Source organism: Oryctolagus cuniculus, chromosome 4 (genome assembly GCF_051225735.1).
Source record: "Oryctolagus cuniculus isolate XC-2025 breed Fujian yellow rabbit chromosome 4, ASM5122573v1, whole genome shotgun sequence".
NCBI lineage: Eukaryota > Metazoa > Chordata > Mammalia > Lagomorpha > Leporidae > Oryctolagus > Oryctolagus cuniculus.
Window position 1 is genome coordinate 102,068,954 of NC_142870.1, and position 18,908 is coordinate 102,087,861.

An 18,908-nucleotide genomic window follows, 5' to 3' on the forward strand; every position below is an offset into this window, starting at 1 on the left:
AATTTTGTTCTGTTATCTACTGAAAGAAAAATTATAAAACTGATTTAGATGTTTACTTTGCAATATGTCACAAATATACTGGCTATGATTCATCAGAAATATATAATACTGCCTATGACTCATCAGAAATATATATACAACCATAAATCAAACATGTTGCTTCATATCCATCATATATATTTACCTTCAGAATTGGTATCTTCAGAATCAGTTTTTAAATTCAGAGCTATCGATATCTATGTTTTCTCACCCAATTTGATCCTGTGTAATATCAGAAGTAATGGTAATACACCATTTCTTAAAAGATTGTTCCACTGTTCTTTCTTAGTTATTCTTCCAAGCACTGACACACTCAATGCAAATTTTGATGATGTTTTACTTTCTTTATTTTTTCCAAAGGTGTCAACAGAAAGTTTTCAGACAGAATACAAGATTCTTATTCTAATGCCTTTCAGTGGTTTGTTGCTGGAACTGTCAAGCATTTATGATTGTCAGTCATGTTCCAGAGAATAACAGTCAAATTGACACATGCACAGGCGATGACACCTATGTTAGGGCCACCGCTGACAGTGACTGTAAAATATGATCATGTCTACACAATGTTCTGACTTCAGAGATGTTGACTAAGTAAAGAAAGTGTAACGTAGAATCAACAAAATGTAAATGTTTAATCTTACTTAACAGGAAGCCTGAAGATGCCATAGTTCTGGGGCAGATTAACTCTGTGTCTCATTTTCATTGGGGATTCAGTTCTTTTCACTTTTCTACTCAACCATCCTGTGCCCAGCTCAGTGCCTTATGGACACACTTGACATTTCTAGAAGTCATAAGCAAATGCAATGTCCAAAGGAATGAGAGGAATGTTTGCTCCAAGGTATTTCTTTTTTTGTCAGCAAGCAAATTAATTCCTTTGGAGAACATTCCAGTCTCAAAGAAAGAAGAGTGCATGCCATTGTCCAGCTCTCTTTTAGTGTGAATTTGCAAAAATTGAAGCCTAATGTTCATAAATTTTTCCAGTTTTGTCAAAAAATATCATAAAGCTGGATTTTTCTATGGAATGCTCTGAATTTTAAATCCAGTCCAATAGCTTATTTTGAAAAAAAAAAAAGATACATTTATTTTATTTGAAAGGCAGAGTTACAGAGAGACAGAGAAAGAGAGAGAGAGAGAGAGAGAGACTGAGAGGTCTTCCACCCTCTGGTTCACTCCCCAGATGACTGCAACAGCCAGAGCTGCAACAATCCAAAACCAGGTGCCAGGAGTTTCTTCCGGGGCTCCCATGTGGGTTCAGCATCCCAAGGACTTGGGCCATCTTCTACTGTTTTCCCAGGCCATAGCAGAGAGCTGGATCAGAAGTGGAATAGCCGGGAACTTGAACTGATGCCCATAAGGGATGCTGGTACTGCAGGCAGTGGCTTTACCCACTACATCACAGCACCAGTCCCTCCAATAATTTCTATATCATAATTCTGACCCATGTTGCATAGATACTGCTTGGGAATTGACCAAGCTTCAATCCTGAGATATTACTATTTCCTAAATCTATGCAGCTTAACCTACTGTGCCACAATGCTGTGTCCCTGAGTTTATTTTTGCTTTTTTTTATTTCTGGTTTCATTAACTGTTTTTTAAGTTTTGGTGATTTGGGTTGGGTTTTTTTTTTTTTTTTGGTTGTTGTTGTTGTTGAAATCAATCATCAAGTAGTTTTCTCACATGCATACCTATGAAAATTTTGTTGTAAATCTATATCATTAGTAATTATTTACAGCTTTCAATGAAAGCAAGAATATATGTTATACCCTTCTGGTCCATAATAAAAAGCAGAAATATTGTAGTCATTTTTTATATTCTTTCAGTGTTGTTAAGACAGTAGGCACTCAACAAAAACTTATTGAGTGAGTGAATATTTCAGATTATTAAAACCCAGATACAATTAAGTAAGTGCCATTTTCACTACTTCTGAACACTGTTTAAAGTTGCTTAACCTGATTTAGATCTTTTACCTACTCAGGTTTCAGTAGGAGACTTGATTTCACCCTAAATGTTTGTTGTTTCCTCTTTAAATTGGAAGATCACCTGGGAGCATCCATGCAACCCCAGAGTTTCAGCCCTCTTGCAAGAGTCAAAACTAGAACCTGACACATAGTAGGCACTTAAAACATGTTTGGCCTTGGTATTGCTGTCTTCCCTGTGAAGTGTATCTGTAGGAATGTGTGCTCTTGTTACTTAATTACCCGTGGGCCCCTGACTCCCAGTAAGGAAAAGAAAGATGATTAAATCAATGTTTCCACTGGATTGAATCCATGTTTCCACTGAATGAAAAGATATTTAAAACTTGCAGCATTTGCTATCAATAGAATAAACTCCCAAAGCAGAAGGAAAAAAAATTTATCTTCTCAAAGACATCCCCTCAATATATACACACACTCATACACACACACAAACACTCTTACAAGAGGTATTATCATATCCCTGGTGTTTACATTTCATTTTTCATGTTGAAATAGCCACGAAAAATAAATTGTTTCAAACAATGCTTAGCATTGCAAAACCAAGTTTTCTAGAACTCAATTTTTAACAAATGCATCAAAATGGGAATTAATGAGATTTTAAAGTGAAATCAAATTCACCTCAACACCCTTGTTGGATTTTCATGAGGTGTTATTTTTAGAATTAGAAAACCTTATTGATTTTTCAAAAAAAGATGTCTAAGTTTACACATAACACAATACCCTTGCATAGACAATGAGTAGCACCCAAGAGATGAACAGACTGGGCTGGGTAGTGCACCTGTTTTCTTCTCCACGGACTGGCTTGTTGGCTAGTCTGTTTAGCTACTGTGTATTCTCCCCACTAAAATACACTAGCAGACAAAAACAACTTCGCTGTCTCTGACAAAGCAGTAACATACATTTATTTGATCTGCTAATCCCAAAGCTAACGTTTGAGTATAGTGGGTTTTTAATCAAATCCTCAATGTGCTGAGCAACCAGCCCAGCGCATACAATCCTTTTTGAAGCATAAAGGCCAGGCTTGGTTTGCAGCTACTGTCTCAATTTCATAGAACCATAGAATTTTAGAGCTGGAATGGGCCTTAGATTATTTGTGACTTGACCTCCAAGCCACTTTAACACCAGTGCTTGAAAACATTGTTCTCTGTAACTGCTCTGTTGCTAAATCCTTATGCTCTCTAAAGGGAATGAAACCTCTGTTCTAGATGCATGTGAGGGGCAATGTGTTAAAGGCTTTTGTGGTGGAGGCCTTTTATGCTCACAGAGTTTGGGTGAATTTTTGAGCTTTTTGATGAACACTGATCAAGAAAGTATTTTGTGCAAGGGAAGAAGCTTGGAGGAGGGGAAGAAGGGAAACTAACCTTTGTTGTAGAAGTGCTTAATAGGTGACAGATAGCCGGCGCCACGGCTCAATAGGCTAATCCTCCACCTAGCGGGGCCGGCACACCGGGTTCTAGTCCCAGTCGGGGCGCTGGATTCTGTCCCGGTTGCCCCTCTTCCAGGCCAGCTCTCTGCTGTGCCCCAGGAGTGCAGTGGAGGATGGCCCAAGTTTTTGGGCCCTGCACCCCATGGGAGACCAGGAGAAGTACCTGGGTCCTGCCATCGGATCAGCTAGGTGCGCTGGCCGAAGCGCCATTGGAGGGTGAACCAATGGCAAAAGGAAGACCTTTCTCTCTGTCTTTCTCTCTCACTGTCCACTCTGCCTGTCAAAAAAAAAAATAGGTGACAGATGATTTATTAAAATACTTCTGTTATTTGCCCTCGAGATGGCTGTTGTCTCTGTTTTCCAGATGACGCACTTAGATCCAAAGAGTTGAAAGATAGCTTGCTTGACACGTCAGAATTAACAGTGAAGCTGATGCTTAAATCCAGGTCCATCAGTCTCCATAAACGCCCACCATTCTCTTCATTATACCAAACCAATTCCTTTGATTTTTATTCAAATATCTGAATAGAAAAACATGGCTACATGGATGTGATAGACTCTCCCGTTGAGATGAATCTTCAAAGCAGTGTGTTCAAAATATAAAAACAAGAGCTCACATTTTCACATTTGGCTGCTTGATAATTATAACTGAATATTCTTCCTACAGTGGTTCCTTTAAATCATATAGCAATGTTCATCCCTTTAGAAACTGTCTGTTGATGCTGCTGTAGACTTTACCTGAAAATTCTAAGAATGAAGGGAACAAGGCCAGAGGAGGGTAGATGCTGAATTTACACAGTGATTTCTGATAATGAGGCTTTGCATCAGCTCTGCATGCTGATAGCTGGCAGATTTTCAGGCAAACCAAAATATAGAAATAGGTCTTTCCAGAGGTTCAAAATGACGTCAGTACTCTCAACACAGTCTGGTCATTCCTCAGCTCGAATTTACCCTGAGGATGAAGGGGAAGAGGGGGGCAGAGACAGAGAAACACAGAGACAAAGAACCACCCCCAATCTTCCTGAAAGACAGAAATGAATAAATTCAAAAGAGAAAACAAAATAAAAATGAATGGCATTTCTCTTTTCTGGATCCAGAATCCAAAAAAAAAAAAAAAAATACACATTTTCATTCTGTTACACAGTCTGCAAAACTGATGATTATTGGGAATTTTGTTTGCAATGGATTCTACTTCATTTCTTTCTGACCCACCTCTACCTCACATTGATATAACCAACATTCAGTGTTCAGGGGAGAAGGTTGTTTGGAAAATGTAAAGAGAAGTCAGCCTAGGTATTGAAAATCTACAACTGGTCCCCAAAGTGATATTGAAAATAAAAAAATCAATAGTAAGGTTAAGATCATTGATTCTGCCCCAATAGTCATTGTCAGACAAGCACTTAATTTCAATATATCTTTATTTATTTATTTGTGTGTTTACTTTTTTAAGAGGTAGAGTCTCAGACAGAGAGAGGGAGAGACAGAGAGAAAAATCTTCCACCCACTGGTTTACTCCCCAAATGGCTGCAACAACTGGAGCTGGGCTAATCTGAAGCCAGGAGCCAGAAGCTTCCTCTGGTTCTCCCACATGGGTGCAGGGGCCCAAGCACTTGGGCCACCACCTTCTACTGCTTTCCCAGACCATACCAGAGAGCTGGATTGGAAGAAGAGCAGCTGGTGCCGATATGAGATGCTGGCACTGCAGGCAGAGGCTTAACCCACTACACCACAGTGCCAACCCCTTCAATATCTCTTTAACTATGCTGCCTTTTTTTTTTTTTTTTTTTTTTTTTTTTTTTGACAGGCAGAGTGGATAGTGAGAGAGAAAGAGAGAAAGGTCTTCCTTTGCTGTTGGTTCACCCTCCAATGGCCGCCATGGCTGGCGCGCTGCAGCTGGCGCACCGTGCTGATCCGAAGGCAGGAGCCAGGTGTTTCTCCTGGTCTCCCATGGGGTGCAGGGCCCAAAAACTTGGGCCATCCTCCACTGCACTCCCTGGGCACAGCAGAGAGCTGGCCTGGAAGAGGGCCAACCGGGGCAGAATCCGGCACCCCGACTAGGACTAGAACTCTGTGTGCCGGCGCCGCTAGGTGGAGGATTAGCCTATTGAGCCGTGGTGCTGGCAACTATGCTGCTCTTCTAAGACAAAGTCATACCTTATGGTTCTTAACAGCAAGGGCCCCGCAATGCTCACAATAGAGTACGCTTCCCTACTGAAAACAATGGTTGTTACCAAGAGGGGAGTTTCTCACTCTTTGTTGGTATCTCCCTTCTCTGCCCTATTCAATCCCTTGTCTCTCCTAGGGTGACTCTTCCAGGCCTTCCTAAACCCTCATCTTTGCCAACATGCCAACTTCAGTTCTGCTTATATCTCAGAAGAATGTCTTCCCTTTTCACCCAGTGAGGCTGCAGTAAAAACATGGCAGTTTCCACTCCTGGGGTTTAATGTTCATTCTCTCTGAAAGGGTTACTCTGTTTTACTCAGGTGGGTAACTTATTTACTAAGGACTACCTGCTTTACTTTTCTTTCATCCTTTTAATTGCTTTCTCAATATATCCAGGCAAAGTGGGATCGTGTTATTTAAGAATCTGGGATGTGTAGCTGGTAAGAAGCAATTTATTTTTCTCACCCTTTGGAAGAGTTTCTTGTTGACAGTTTTCACTCAGTGACCCAAATAATAAGTGTTCCTGTTACGTAACTGATGCAGCAAGCCGAGAAGATTCTGTGTTCCCCCAGCAGCAGGCATGGTCTTAATCAGACAAAGCCAGCTTGTGTTTGTATTCAACTACAAAATCTGAAGAGGAGAAATTCAAGGAAAAGTATGTAGGATACCAGGTAAGAAAACCCATTAATTAGGAGAAGTGTAAGAATTTCGTTTGAAGCATCCTAGTGAAAACATTTAGACTTTGAAATGGAAGCAGAATTCTGGAAGATGGAAATATTGACATGTGTGGCTTTATTAGGGGTTTTTAGATATTTCAAACAGGAGGCTGGTTTTTGAAAGTTCTTCACTCAGCAGAATAGGAACACGTTTGGCCAACCACGTTTTCTTCCTCTGATGTAAACCCATTTGTATTCCAAGAGGAATTTACTCTGTACACTTGTGATTCATTTGTGCTTAACTTGTCAAAATGCTAAAAGCTGATTGAAATAAAAGAAGCCTTTTGGATTTTGGTGCTTATGTAATTTTTTATCTTTAGAATCAGAAAGCTGTGCTCCTGCAGAGAATCCACAATCCAATAACCTATAGGCATACACACTGTGTAGGAGAAACGACAGGGCTCCAGTAGATCACAGGTCTATCACGGTTACTTTGATTTTCCATCTACAGGTACACATATGCAAATAAGCCCTAAATTGTGTTTTTTTCAGACCAACCCATTAAATGGTGATTTATTCCCAATAGCACCATCCTTCAACACAGCACCATTATTCAGGGTGAGGCTATTTCCTGGCATTCTTAACTTGTGTTCTCTTTTCTCAACTCAAAATTGAGGCAAGAGTACCATCTAGGAACATCGTCAAGTTTCAGTATCTTTATTGACTAGACCAAGACTTCTCTCTTGACTTTCCAAATGTACAAGGACTTGCAGGGTCTTCACACATAATTTTTGATGATGATTAGTGCTTGGTAAGTTTATAACCAGATTTTGTGTTTAACTCCACATTCAGATATTATCAGATGCATTCCTTTAGAGAAATTCCTTTTCCTCTTGGAAACTTTGTATTTTGAAATGAAAACTTAAGATAACTTTGCCTCTAGGATGTCCATTTTATGAATCTAGCCAATATACCAAGGTAGGGCCACCTTGATCATTAAGTAGATGGTATATAGAGTAAGTTGCAAGATAGGAGGAGATAGGAGTCTATGCTTAGAACTGACAGACAGAAGGACAGAGTAGGTCATAGACATTTAAGAGATGGCCAATTGGTGCAACAGAACTGTTTGGGCTGATTGGTGGTAGAAAGGAGATTGATGGCACATTTATCACAATAAATGGATCAAGAACAATGCCAAGTGCAGGGTTGAGATGGGAGCTGTGTCTGCTGATGGTCTGCAGGGTGCTCCTTCTGTGAAAGACCTAGCTCACTTCAACAGGCTCTTGACAAACTCTTAAAAGGACTGGACTGGGGCAGATACTTGTTAAGACTAAAAGGATATCCTGCAATTAATATTTCCAGCACAGCACTTGAAGCTAGTATAGTGTTTATTCCCTTTAGCCCCTTTTAGACCATACTTTCACTTCACCAGGGCAAAAAAGAAAAGTGTTTTAGAGAAGCTAACTCAGAAACTCCCACTCGCCAAACACAGTGGATACTTGCTAAGTGATTTGATCATCCTGACATTGTTTCATTTTTAAATCTGCCTTCATGTGACTCCAAGGAGCTCACCATCATGGGGTTCTGCATCAGGACCACAAGGAAAGATAACCTGATTCAAGCTGACCTGGATAATCAAACAGAATCACCCAGAGTACTTTTTTGGGGAACTTAAGGGGTGCTGATAGAGAAAGGATCTGTCTGCTTCTGAAATTGGGGGCTAATTGTCCACTTAACCCAGGAGCTACTGGTGGCCAAAGGAAGGGATAACTGAGTCAATGGATTTAAAGAGGGACAGATATCACCCGGATCTTACTGTGCCTGAACATTTCCATGTATCAGACAATTAGTTCTCTTCTCTTACCTAAATTACTTTGAATTAGGTTTCTATTCTTTACAAATGATAGATACACTTGACAATTCTGTGAGAGTTACCCTTGGGGATTAAACTTTTCTATATATATGTAAGAATACACAGCATTTCTCCCCTGTTCACTGAAGATTATAATATGAGCTATTTTAAAATTTTAAATTCAGCATTTCTATGCTTATACCATTCGATGAGTTATTGAGATTTTTCTCAGATGCACCCTGAGGATACTCCAATGCCCTCAGTATAATAATCCTTATGTCCCAGTGGTGAGCACAGGGCCTGGGTGGAACAAGGAGTGATCTCCCTGCCAGTGAGAATAGCACTGGGCTGCAGGAGAAACAGGTGCTGTCTCTCCCCAGTGTCTCAGGTGCCAGGACAATCAAGGGATCAGGAAGACTTGAGATTCAACTTCAGGGCAGGGCAGTGGAGAGAGCCAATGACCAAATAAGGGTCAAATGACTTGTCTTAACATCAAAGAGAGCAGAGGCCTCCTCGGTGAAAAGACTGTACATGGAGCCAGAAAAGTAACAATCAAAAAGCTGGACAGATACTGTAGAAAGAACAAGAAGGTCAGCGTGAGAGAAAGACGCATCACTGCTGAATCTCTTTGATGCCCAAAGTTCAGTGTGGACTAAGGATAGCAGAGCTGGACCGCAACAATAGGGCCAGAGATGTGCAGGCCATCTGTGGTGAACTAGCCTGTAATCACAGTATAACCACCCAAACAGAAAAAAAAAAAATAGCTGTAGGGAGTAAACACTCATCCAGTTGCTAATTTACTTATCAATGCATTATTTTTATTATAATCAGTCATCAATTAATCAATTACTACATACACAGTGTGGTTCTCATGGATGGATGGAGAAGTGGTCTTTGCATTGTAGGCGCCACAGCCTAATTAGGGTTGTCTGGTTAAGAGCCCAGAAAAGCTAGTTTATGAAGCAGTGTGTGATGGCTAAATATCACCCCAAATGTTTAGGCAGCAAAGGCTGTGGGTTTTCCAGGCCAGCAGACATTGTCCTTGAAGAGTCAGAAGAGGTTTTTGGAAGTGGGGCAGAGCTCACTGGGTGGACATGGTGATGGAGGGCTCACATGGGTTTAGAAAGAAGACTAGGCTCTACCGCCTGGAGCCGTGTGGCTTTGGGAAACGTGTAGCTCCTCTGACTCTCACTCTCCTCCTTTGTATGTGGCCAATACTGTTTCAGTTATCAAGGTGAGAGTCAGATCAAATAAGATCACATAGGTGTGTCCTGCGAGTAGCCCAGGCGAGGGGAAGGCCTCACCAGGCCTCACCCACTGTAAGGGCAGGCAGCAGGGTCCCCACACCCCTTAGAGAGCAGAGCAGTCATTCTGGATGCCAACAGATTCAAAGTGGTTCCCAGACCCCAGAGTGACTCAGGGGGCATAAAGTGACCCGGGATAACGACCAGAGACCATGTGAATGGGCGTGAGGGACAACTCAGCGTCCAGTTGGGTGGAGGATCCACAGCTTCTCTCATTTCACTTTTGGGTTCCCATAGGATTTATATAATGCTCAGGACCAAACCCCAAAGCCCTCCTCATCATTCAAGAGCCTTGTGCTGGATGGTGTACTCTCATCATGTCCCCAGAACTTAGAGAGTGCTCTAAGGAAAATGGGGGCAGAACCTTAGGGTAGTGAATAAGTTCCTGGCATGAGGCAGTCTCAAAATAGGAACCAAGCTATTTTAGAATATACGGACACTGGAGTTTATGAATTATAATTCATACCGACTAATTATGTAAAATACTCACAGACATTCAACCTGTTCTCTTGCTACTCTCCTTTCCCCAACATTTCCAGTGACAGAGATGTTTTTCATGGAATCGACAAAAGCAGAGAATTATCAAGTACAGATCGCCTTCTGCAGATCTGCCTGTATGGCTGTAAAAATAATTCAGGGCACATATTTCTCCTGATGGCAGGAAAGTCATTTTACTGCCACACAGAAAGGATATCACATTTAAAAAATCATTTCTATATACCTCCATCTAAGGCTTCTCATTCCAGAGAAGGTGACACAATTGTGACTCATCTGTGACCGATTTTTGGAAGGTGAGAAAACGGAACCAAGTGTCCACTTACCCACAGCTACAGTGTGTGTGCTCCAGGGAGGTGAAAATGTCTCTTTCACCGGTGACATTTAAGAAAATGGCAGGGACAGCTATCATTCGGTGCCGGCTGGCTGCACAGCTGCCCGAAGGCAGTGTCACTGTAGCTGGGAGCAGGCACAGGAACAGCTCCCAGGGCAACCAGAAATGGGTTAGGGCTGACAGCAGCAGCTGGTTGGCCCCTCCTCCCACACCCACTTCCATCCTGCTCCTATGTCCCCAGACTGTGGCTTCAGCTTGTCTCCTGTCTCTTCACTTCCTCCATCCCCTTCTCAAGTTGACAGGAACACAAATCCAAAACCCTTCCCTAAACAGAAAAACTACAAAAATGTTCAAGGCTGATGGATGGTGGGAACATTAGAGTTCCCCGAATTTAATTTTCTTAAGCCTGGATGCTGAGATTTTACGTTAAGATTGCATTGTGGAGTCTGCAGGCATTTTTTGAGCTTCATTTAATGGAAGCAGAAAAATGCTATTGTAATTCTGAAAATGTCTTAACTCCTTATTTATCTAGCATCATCAAAAATGAAATGTTTTATGTTGGTTAATTTTATGGATAATTGATCTTTACGCTCTAAGCATGACAACTTCTTTTTCATCTAAAAGATATTCAGTGTTTCATTCATTTAATAAACACAATCTACTATGAATTATTACCACATTTCTTGGTCAGCCAGGGCTACTGCCATGGACTTTGGTGCTTGAGTGGTTCTGAACTAACCTCGTGCTGTTAGGAGGAGCCAGGGCCAGGATCCCCACACAGTGTCTGCAGAGCCCTGTGCTGGTCTAATCAATGAGGCGCCTGTTTGTCACTTCACGTGCAACAGAGTCACACAGGGCCAAGTCATCTCAGGGCCAAGTCAATATCAGGGTTTATCCCTGAGAGAAAGAAACTGTGAACTGTTGTGGAGGTAGAGGAGGCAGAGGCACAATGGGAGAAGAGTAAAGTCTGTGGCAGAAGCAACTGAAGAGGCCAAATCAGCAAGGCAAATGATCGGTGAAGGGCAGATGTGGAGCCAAGTAAGGGATGGAGGTGGTGAGAGTGACAAAGGCCCCCTGGCTGATGCAGTTGGGAGTTTGGCCTTTCTGCCATTGGCTGTGTTCACTGGATTTTACTGGCCCTGCTGCTTACAAAGTTACTGCTGCTCTGGGAGCTTCTCAAAAGGCCATGAGACACTTGCCACTGACATTGACATTGGCTTTATCCCTATTACAGGTTGTTGATTTTCAAACCTGGGTCTCCCAGCAGTTTCTCAATCAATTTCTGCTGTCTCCAACCGATGTCAGACTGAAAGCAAAGGGGGCCAGGAGGGTACTCGCTCATACCCACTCCCATGATGACAGCAATGCGGGCATCCTGCTCTTGAGAGCATTGCACAGGTACCACCCACACTTCTAATTCAACACATCTAGTGTTGGTCTGGCTCTGCTGACCACTAGGGAACATGGCCTTTGAGAGAATTATTTCCTCCTTGCCATACCAAAGAATACTTCACTTGCCTACCAAGTCACAGCTGTGTCCCAGGTAGTGTTTCCAGAGGGTAAAAACAAATCAAAACAAAATTGGCTCTCTAGCCTGTGTAGAGCCAGAGTAGTTGTTATTTTTGTAAATGCAAATCTGCTCATGTGTCTCCCCTTCAGCTGCAGTTCTCTGTCCTTACCATGAAGTTCAATGTGTTTCCCAGACACTGCATGGTCCTAAGAGGTCTGGGCCCCTCTCCTCTTCAGTCTCCCCTCACCCTCCAGGCTCAGCCAGTCCTTCCAATTAACCCTCGTCTCTCACAGTCCAGCCCAGGACCTTGCTATCCATAGTTCCCACCCCTGTTCATGCAGCTCTTCCTTTGCCCTCAGATAGCCAGATATAAAAAATCAAACATTGTTCATCTTTCAGATTGCCACCCAAGCATTAATTCACTGGAGAAGTCTTTACTGATCACTCCTGCAATCTCATGTTCAATGCTAAGTGTTCCTCACCAGACTCTAAGTTCCGCCAGGATGGTGATGAGCAGATGCAGGTTTTGGTTGTGCCAGCACCTTCTATTGTGGTGAAGGTTCTTGGGTATGGGCAGGGAAAATGGTTCTTTAAGAAAAGCAATACAAAATACCCTACCTTGTGTATTTTACCAAACGCGGGGTCATGTGCTTGCATCCTTAAGATCCTCTCCCAGATCTTAGAAGGACTGTGCTGGTGAAGAGGACCCAAGGCTTATGTTTCTTTGACTTCATGGTGAAGCCACCTCTAGACAGAGACAAGCTCTGTGTCATTCATTGCTGGCCCCTTGGCATCTGATGTATAATCTGATCTAGTTGGGTTTTTTTATTAATTTTCTAATTTCTAATTTGTATTAATTTCTAATTTTCTAATCACTGAATGAAATCAATAAAATCTATGTCTTTAAATATCAAGCACTATTTAAAGGTTCACAAAATATGCATTAAGAAAAACTATTCATGGAGTTCAAAATTTTTTTGCATTGAAACCAATATATCTTTTAATTCCATCTTCCACAAACTTTTTGGAAGCACCCTCATGCTTACCAGTAGGACTGTACAATCCCACTGAGAATGACAAAGCATGAGGGTTATACAGATCTGCTATGAAAAGAAGACACTTGATCCTTTATCCCCTATGGGACAAGAATCCTGCTTAGAACCCTCAGAGAAGGGAGCTGTGGCTACACTGCATTCAGGCTGTTCTGATTTTTATTTAACCTTGACTCTAAGTGAAGAAATCTAATACTCTCTAATCATGATTCATAATCAGGGATCTGTGATGAACCTACATTGCTTGTAAAAAAGGGAATATTCTACATTCATGTCTCTAAAAGATAACCCTGGCTTTCATCAAAGTCTAAAAATGATATGAGACACAGCACTCCCACCTCCATCAACCATTAACTAACAATTACTGCAGATCAGTCCAGGAGGGCTACATGGAATCAGTGGAGATGTCATAGCAACTCTGAGAGGTAAGGCTGACATCTCAGTCCTACTTAGTCCTACTTAGTCCTCACAACTTCCTTAACCTTCTCAAGTGCATAATCACAAGACCCTAACAGTACAGGTATATATGTATTTACATGGGTGTGTATATAAGCAGATAAACTATAGAGCTACGTGCATATATTATCTCACCTAGTTCCTGTCTTATAGCATACACTTAATAAATACCTATTCTCTTCAAAATAAGTAGTTCCCACTGCTTTAGTACAGTCTTTGTGCTGGAGGTTATATTATTTAAGAATAAAGCATTCATCAGCCACCCATTCATTTTTAAAGAGTTTATTCAGTATCTTCAACATGCCAGATGTTATGCTGTGCACCTAGCAAGAGACAGGGATGATCACTAAGATGATTTGAAGAAGTGAAGACAAATCAAACAAACTTGAAAAAAATTTAGAAGTTTTGGAAATCTCCCACCTCACGATGATGAAGTATTCCTTCTTGGAGATGAGCCTGTTTGACTGTCTACATTATTCTAAAATATCTAGATAAAAATGGAAAAAGACAGTCATGTGGCTTTTTATGCAAAGGATATCAATTATGCAAACATTTCCGAATATTCATGTGTCTAATGTTATGTAGACAACCATTTTAGAGAATTGAAATTTTCCATCCCAGTGAGGTGGCATCCCTTTGGATACATACAGCTTTGATAGTTTCAATAAATAGCTTATCTCCAATCCAGTCCAAGTAATTGATTCTTGCAAAACAAAATGACCATCTACTCCAAAAAAGTAATGAGAAATTATGAAAATGGTTGGATTTTAAGTCAACACAAAAGTACACAAGATTCCTCTCTCTCTCTCCTTCTCTCTCATACACACACACACACACACACACACAATAATTGTCCTGCTTTACCTCCCTCTGCCTTCCCTGCTTTCCCACATGCAACTCTTCCACTGTTCCCAAATCAATGAGAATTCCTCAAGCGAAAGATGAAAGTGCCCCACCCCACCCCCATCTGACACCCACACATCCCTACAATGACCACATGAAATACAAGATAACTAGTTAAATTTGAATTTTAGATACATAATATTTCTTAAGTATATATATGCCCAGATATGATATAGAGTACACCTGGACTGAAATTATTATTTGCTCTCAGAAATTTGAATTTAACTGGACCTTCTGTATTTTTAATTGCTAAATCTGACAGCCTCACCTACACTGTGACCAAGCTGCTGCCACTGTCACTCCTCTGTGCCACTTACATCCCAGTAGTCCCAGTCTCCAAGATGATACATCTCCTACCAGCCCCACCCCAAACCGCCTCCCAAGCTCTGCCTTCGGAAAAGCACCCACTGGAATGCCCACCGCTGTGCTCCACAGGGCTGTTGTAACTCCCAGCTTTTCTTATTCAAGAAGCCCAGCCTTGATCACTGTTGTACTCTCTGCTGGGGATCTCTGCTGCCATTGGAGCCCCTTGCCACCTGGATTCCCTCCTACCTGGTGGGACCTGGTAGAACTCTTCCCCTCTTGCTCATGGCTGCTCTGATTGACTACAAATAAACCATCAGACCTCAGTGATAAATCCTTGACAGGGCAGACACTCATAATCTCATGAATCTAGATAAGGATGGATTGCATTCAAGAGCTAAAACAAACATCGGGAGACCAAATGAGACAGTCAAGAAAACACTATATTTATTTCCCAAGAAGAAATGTAACAAAGCAGGAAAATATCTAATAAGCCAATCAGCAAATTAATAGTTGCACAAAACATAATCTATCTCAGAGACTGCAGTTCAAACACATGAGCACTTGTAATACCAAAGCTTTTTTATTTCCTCTAAATTTATCAAGGTCTTATTTAATTTCTATAAACACCTAAAGACATGAGCAAATTAACACATAAAATTGCAGAATTTTAGCTGATACATATTCATGAACGCATGTTGTTGTGATCAGGCAAATAATGACCCAAGACATTGATAAATTTGGTAGATGCTAAAGGAAAACACAGCGCTCTGTGAGAATTCTCTGTGGATCATAGAACGGAATCTTTGATGAGCCCAGCTTTAAGAGACCATTCATAACAATTATTGTATCTCTGTAATTCTTCCAGGAGAGAGATCAGCAAATGTTTAATCAGTAGGCTTCATAAAGCTACTGTCCCCAAAACACTTGAACATGGTGCCCAAGAATGTTGGCTTCTTGGAAGGCTAATCCTGGCCCTGTTTCTCAGAATCTGTCTCACACTCTTACTGGCATTCTTGCTGCTCTCTATCTCCTGCCACTCAGAAAGGACTGACGGTTTTCCAAGCATTTGTGGGAATCTCAAGTTACAGCTGTTCTGAGGCCTTCAAAAGGAATGTCTTTTATTTAGATGGAAATACACAGCATGTGTTGGCTCACCCAGAGTTGCTGCAGGATAGTTATTTTTGAATCTCTGGCCTGCTAACCCCTCTTGTTAGAACCTATCCATATAGCACCTATTCATTAAATCCTTTGCTCTCACCCAAGCAAGTGGTACCTCTGTGAGCTAGAAACTGCATTTGGTCTGAACATAGCTGGGCTGGTCCTTCCAAAAGGATCTGAACAAATGTCTAAAGCAGACAGTGAAGCTGACGGGCAAAGGCATCAGCTGTGACAGGCCCTGCAAGGCTCCATGAAAAAAAAAATGATGTAGTTAGGCAGCACATATAGAGAAATGTCAGTTAATTTCAGGTGAATCCACAATAAACTTCAGAATCCTCCTCAACACAGTATTCCAGTCTGCCATTTCCAAGCAACCTAGAGCAGGCAGCACTTCAAAGTTATTTGCCTCTCCTATTCAGGTTGAGATCAACAAGGAAGCTGAGCTCTGGAATAGAAAAGTAAAAATACTGCCACCAAAATAGTATTTTGAAAATATTTGCTATATTTCAGATATGGTGGCTTATATATGCTAACTCATTTATTTCTCACAATAATCCTATGGCAGAGATGCTAATATTGGCCCAATTTATAACTACCAGCTCAAAGTCATATATAACAAAGTTGAAGTATTCAAATGGTATAGGCCGATCTCCTTCTACACTGTATTCTCAGCCATGGTGCTGACAGCTGGACTAATGTTAAGTGGGGAGAAATTGACAGCTGCTTATGTTATGTGACTTCAAGGGATAATGGGAAAATCCTCTCTGTTCACAACATCTCAACCTCCCCCTCCCAACACAGATCTGTCTGCTTCAATGAGAATAGAACAACTGGTTGTGGAAAGAGAGCACTAAATGCAGGGCCAAGTTCAACCACTGCATGATGGTCTGAATGTGGGTAGCCCCGCCTTCCTGGGGATGAGGCTGTCTACCCCCACTCATCATCCCACTAAGAGTGTGTAAGCATCAAAAAGAGAAAGAGAAAGCAAAATACATTTTGAAAGTGAAATAGAATTTGGGACATGCTCAATTGGACTTGCCCCAATGGTGGAGTTAGAAACGTGCCAGGGGATTCCAATACAATCCCATCAAGGTGACATGTACCAATGCCATCTCACTAGTCCAAGTGATCAATTTCAGTTCACAATTGATCACACTGATAGGTCTAAGAGTCAAAGGGATCACACAAACAAGACTAGTGTCTGCTAATACTAACTGATAGAATCAAAAAGGGAGAGAACGATCCAACATGGGAAGCGGGATACACAGCAGACTCACAGAATGGCAGATGTCCTAAATAGCATTCTGGCCTCAGAATCAGCCCTGAAGGCATTCGGAAGAGCCCATGAGAGTATTTTAGGCATGGAAAGCCAAGACACTCTGGCAAAAAAAAAAAAAAAGAAGAAGAAGAAGACCTAAATGAAAGATCTCTGAGAGTGAGATCCCAGTGGAAAGAACAGGGCCATCAAAGAAGGAGGTACCTTTCTCTGAAGGGAGGAGAGAACTTCCACTTTGACTATGACCCTGTCAGAATAAGATTGAAGTTGGCAAACCCAAAAGGCTTCCATAGCCTTGGCAACTCATGCCTAGAGCCTAGGGAGATTACTGACGCCACAAACAAGAGTGTCAAATTGCTAAGTCAACAACAGGAGTCACTGTGTACTTACTTCTCATGTGGGATCTGTCCTTAATGTGTTGTCCAATGTGAAGTAATGCTATAACTATTACTGAAACAGTATTTTACACTTTGTGTTTCTGTGTGGGTGCAAACTGATGAAATCTTTACTTAATATATACTAAATTGATCTTCTGTATATAAAAATAATTGAAAATGAATCCTGATGTGAATGGAATGGGAGAGGGAGCAGGAGATGGGAGGGGTGCAGGTGGGAGGGAAATTATGGGGGGTAGCCATTGTAATCCATAAACTGTACTTTGGAAATTTATATTTACTAAATAAAAAAAAAAAAGAAAAAAAAGAAAGTGAAATAGAGTGTGCAAGGGTTAATTAGTATCGCTAAAACTCAGCACTAGATAAAAATGCATGATTCCTCCCAGAAGTACTTGCATTTAGACACTGGTGTTTACCCTGAGCCTCTGAGTGAGGTTGAACTGAGGGTGATGGTGGTGCCGCGGGAAATGAGAGACTTGGTTCCCATGCGGGAGTGGCATAAGGACATGTGGTGTGGCTGGGGATGGCAAGCAGAAGCTACAGCTCCCACTTTCCCATAGTAAGCAGGAATAGCAATGTGGTTAGAGCCATCATCCCCAGATACATATGTTACATTGTGCACTACCTTTGTCAGAAAATTCCCAGGCTATCAGACACTTTCTAATTAGTGCTTGTAAAAACAGATGAGATAATTAGAAACTAGTTATTATCCATGGATATGAAGACGTAAGCACAGGATCCTGTATGAGATGCCTAGACGTCTGAGAGAGAGCCAGAGCTAAGAACAAGAGCACATACCCCAGACCCCAGTGCTTGGTCAATGTAGACCAGGGAAGGAAATTGTGAAGTTCTCTCACATTCACATCAATTGCTGACTAACACCTACCAGGGCACCATGTGTAGCTATAGCTCCATTTCAAGACCGGATGATTCTAATTCTTTAGCAAGTCAGTCAAGCCCTTTATCTGTGTGGGTGGTGGGTGGTGGGTGGAACCTAACTATGGTTTTCTAGAGGCATTTCATCTTTTTGTGGGGTCTTTGTTATTCAGGCACTTGCCTAGTACAACAGATGAAAGGCCCTTGGGGGCCTTTCCTTCTATGGTCAATACGCATAAGGCTAATTTAATAGAGCAGTAAATGATTGAATCATATTGAACTGAACTTGAATCAGTTGAACATTTTGTAACCCAGAGCCAGGTGAAGCAAAAAAGTCTCTTGTTTTTCTCCGGTCATTGTCTCAAGGCACTCTATATATTTTTTTAAGATTTATTTATTTATTTGAAAGACAGATTTACAAAGTGATGTAGAGCCAAAGAGAAAGAGAGAGAGGTTTTCCATCTTCTGGTTTACTCCCTAATTGGCCACAACGGCCGGAGCTGAACTGATCTGAAGCCAGAAGCCAGGAGCTTCTTCCAGGTCTCCCACACGGGTGCAGGGGCCCAAGGGCTTGGACAATCTTCTACTGCTTTCCCAGGCCATAGCAGAGAGCTGGATCGGAAGTGGAGCAGCCGGGACTCGAACTGGCGCCCATATGGGATGCCAGCACAGCAGGCCATGGTTTTAACCCGCTGCGCCACAGCACCAAACCCGCCACTCTATCCTAGTTGCAC

General features: G+C 41.7%; 1 long non-coding RNA gene across 4 annotated transcripts in view; it reads right to left on the reverse strand.

The window, feature by feature from the left end:
- LOC127482903 (uncharacterized) overlaps nucleotides 1-18,908 on the reverse strand; it is a 365,264-nt gene that overhangs the window by 287,075 nt on the left and 59,281 nt on the right. Inside the window, exon 1 of one of the 4 annotated variants that reach the window (XR_016232545.1) lies at nucleotides 10,235-10,366. The exons of the other annotated variants lie outside the window; for them this stretch is intronic. This is a non-coding gene — a long non-coding RNA (uncharacterized LOC127482903). Of the gene's footprint in view, nucleotides 1-10,234; nucleotides 10,367-18,908 lie in introns of those variants that run through there. 4 annotated transcript variants of the gene reach the window in all.